Source organism: Bremia lactucae, linkage group LG5, assembly GCF_004359215.1.
Source record: "Bremia lactucae strain SF5 linkage group LG5, whole genome shotgun sequence".
Taxonomy (NCBI): Eukaryota; Oomycota; class Peronosporomycetes; order Peronosporales; family Peronosporaceae; genus Bremia; species Bremia lactucae.
Genome location: NC_090614.1, coordinates 3969075 through 3973258, shown reverse-complemented (window position 1 = coordinate 3973258; position 4184 = coordinate 3969075).

The window sequence follows — 4184 nt, the reverse complement described above, 5'->3', positions numbered from 1 at the left end:
ATCGCTTATTGCTCGAAAAGCGAGGTCTCTCGCTTTCGACGTAAGAAAGGTCCATGGGTTCTGGACCTCCTAACTCGTGTCGTCTTGGAGGACGATATGATGACGAACTAGCTTGAGCCTGTCTCAAGCTAAAGTCCTCCTGTTCCGCAACGGTTATTGCTTTTTCATGCGTATCCTGTTCCAAGCGGAACAGGTGGGTCTCTACTGGGACCATCCGTAAGACCTTGCATGAACACTGTAATCAACGTGTGTTCATGGACTGGGTTATTGGTAATACAACTCGCTAAGAGTCCTATGTGCTGGGCATACGCGTGAACATCACGCTTGCCTTGCTTGAGTTTCAGAAGCTCTGAACGAGCTCTGAACTCAGCCCTTGGCGGCTCAAACGTCTGTTTGAGCCGGGCTTTAAAAGCATCCAGCGACCTAAAGACGTATGGGTCGCGCAACTTAAGGCCCAATGCCCAAGTTTTGGCACGACCTGCCAAATTTGATTGAGCGAATGCGACTTGCATTTGCTCGTCGACGATGTGACGTGACCTTATGGCATCGTCCAACTCGACAAACCATCTCAAGAGGGAGTCTTTTTCGACTCCCCTATACTTAGAGATGTCAATCTTTAAGGTTTCGGGACGACGCGTTTGCGTCATCCCAGGCACAGTGGTTTGTACCTATTGTAACCTCAACAGTTCTGCCTGTTGAGAGCCTTGCTGATTCAGCAATGCTACCTTTTTCTTCATCTCGTCAAATTCATGTTGTATGAACTTGGCGATGGCTGAATGGAGGGCATCTCTTTCCAAATTGGACAGCATCGCCAAGATGCCATCGTTCCCTACGGTCGAACTCATTAGTTCGACCGCACTCCTTTCTATGTCACTTAATAAGAAGTAGCTTTCACGGGAAACGTGATGCGTATTCCTGCTATCATCTAACATGTCCATGTTAAATGTGGGAAATGTGGTCCTCGGACGGACTACAAAGTGCTACCAGGTGTAACGGGGCACTACGACTTGTACTGCTTTTGTACAAGTCCACTTTGCACTGCTTCAGTTGCGAGTGGTGCCTTACGTTATTTCGCGTACACTAGTACGTGCAGAGAAACACTTCTCTTTAAGGTAACTAGCTTAAAGAGGGTAAAATGAAAACTGTATAAATATAATTAAGTATCTCTTCTATCTATCTTGTAAATGCTAACTTAATTATAAACAAATACTAAACATGCAATAGAATTCTTATCTTATCTTATCTTATCTGTATCTCTTTTTGTTTACAGCTAATTAGTCTGCAAAATAAATAGATATAATGTTCTATACCTATTTATGGATAAGAATTCTGAACATTACTATTTAAAGTAATATCCTCCAAATATTATCTACCTTTTAGATAATATATTAATTAACAACCTTTAAGTGTTAATTTCATGTAACGATACACACCGTTACACGGATCGTCAAAAAACTGACGGGATCAGTAGGTCCGGAGCGCCTTACTGATTTAGCAACGTCAAAAGAATTTGCAGGCCTTCTGACGAAAGTTGCTACTCAAACACAAGCATTGTGTGTAACTGCCCCAAGTAAAGAGGTAAAACTCATCACTTCGAGAACTACAGTGGCAAATAAATTGCCACTGTAGTTCTTGCCGCTAAAGTCCTCAGTCGATTGTTGAGCGTCGAAAAATTTCATTCGACGCCAATCGTTAGAAGATCGTAGACTCAAATTTATAGAGCGCGATATTCCTTTTGCGAGGTTGACAGTGCGCCTAGCAACAGACGCATATAACAGTAAAGAACGTGTAGTTAATATCCAGTAGACGTTGAAGGGTGACCAGTAAGATAATAATTTCATCTTACTGGATTAAATAACAAATTCGATGTCATCCTTAAATAAACCATGGGTAGAATGAACGAGTTAGTGCATAAACTGGTAGCATCAATCCGTAGCGATGTCGGCCTCTCGTTCATCAGAGGGTCATCTGATGAACGTATTTGAGCGTCCACAACCATGCGGATGTCCTCCGAGTGAGTGCGATGGCCTCACTTGGGCTCGTCGTTTGCACGGCTTCACAAGACCTCAGTGTAACAACCCATCACACTATGGAGCTAGACACCGACGGCTGTGCACAAGCACAGGCAGCGTCTAAGTTCGACCATTTGAATAAGTTGAGTGGTACGAAAACAATGATGCTTGCTGGAAAAGAAAAATCCGAGCAAAATTTAACGCCTGTCTTTAAGAGACAGTGCGAAAGTCATAAATCGACTGGAGAGTCGATCGTAGATTATCACGCTGTGGTTGCGCAACCACAAATAAAGGCAGTTTAGGAGGATACTTCTCCAATAAAACTTGAGGAATTCGTCTCAAAATTCTGCGGGAACAAGTCCCGAGACACTTGTGGTCAAAACATCCCAGGTACCTTTGGAAAATAGTTCTAAATAGTAAACTGAGATAATCAATGTCTTAGTAAACAATGGATAAAAGGTAGGCGCTTATACACTTGATCTGATAGCGCCTCCGAAGTGAACTTCAGAGATAAATCAGTTGCCAACGCTAGAATAGAAACAGTTCTTGCGTGACCCAATTTAGAAGTCTTGAAGACAAAGTCCTTTACATGAGAATTTTAATCGAATTCAAGGATGTATTCCCTGAATCCGTACCGCGGGAGCTGCCTAAGGATAAAAGCACTCGTCATAAAATCGACCTTAAAAATACCAGGTTCGAAATACTGTGTCATGAAGCAGTGGCCTCGTGAACAAGTAATTGCGATCGACATGTTCTTTGCCGATCGCTTAGCAGCGGGTCATCTGACGGGGTCAACCTCCCCACATAGCTCTCCGACATTCTATGTGCGTAAAAGAACAAGAGGGTGGCAATTTGTGCATGTGCTCAATAAATTAAACGCTGCAGCGGTACCAGCTCAAACGCCGATACCACAAAACGACGTAATCATTGACGATATGTCAAAGAGCATCATCTTTCCGCCAATGGATCTGATGGGTGGATTTATATCAGATTCTCGTGCGTGAACAGGATATCCCGTTCAAAGCAGTAAGCACTCCAAGCGAAAGGCTATGGGAGTGGCTAGTAATGCTACAGGGTCCCTATAACATTCAACAGATGTGCGACCAATCAACTGAGATAGGTGCGGGATTTCGCACCGCAGCTCTTGAATGACTCTTGGTTCGAGCAGAGTCAAGAATAGAAAGTCGGACGTTGAAGTACACCGTACCTACGTCCGAAAGGTCCTTATATTTATGCAAAAGTATAAGTAATGCAAATCTCGAGAAGAGTATATTGCTGCACTTCTTAGGCGCATCGAGGGTAAGCACGGTGCTAGCCCTGATCCTTAAAAGTTCAAGACAATCACCGACTGGCCTTTGCCAGCCGATGTGAAAAGTTCTATGATTCGGCGGCGTTTATTCCCGCAATTATGCAGAAATGACAGTACATCATTCTTCTTTGTTTAAAAAAAATGTATACTTGTCGTGTACGCTGATAGTTAGCGTTTTTTAGGGTATCAAACAAAGCTTGCTGCAATCGCCAATCCTTGTAATTGTGTACCAAGACAGACAATTTTATGTAGTCTGTGACGCCAGCGATCTTGCAATCCGCTGTGCAATACGACACCGACGGCGCACATCACGGCGTCTGCTATCAATCGCGTCATCTACAGCCAGCTGAGCGCAACGATCCAGTTCATGACAAGGAACTCCTTGCCATAAATATGCACTGAGTAAGTTTAGGGTCTATCTCTTGGGAGATAGACCGTTCATTGTTTATACGGATGATGCGTCTTTCCGCACGGCCATAAGCAGTCCACAACTTTCACAGAGGATGACGAGGTGTTTTTCTTTCTTCGTGAACTATAGCTTCTCTGTGGAATATGTCGTCACTGGTGCCCTTTCGCGCAGGCTCGAATTTGAGCCGGCTGCGGAAGTAACAGTGAGCATATGGCTGCTGTTTTAACAACAAGTGTTCCGTCGTCATCATTTATCGACGACGTAAGAAGAGCCTATCAAAAAAGGTAAAGCTCTTCAAGGTTTGATCGATCACCTTAGAGATCCATCACAACGATATTTGAAAGGATTGTCGAAATTGTGTCGATCATCAACAGATCGATACATAACACACGATAGTTTATGTATTACACAGACATTGCTGGTGACACACCTCGTGTCGTCATCCCCACCCATA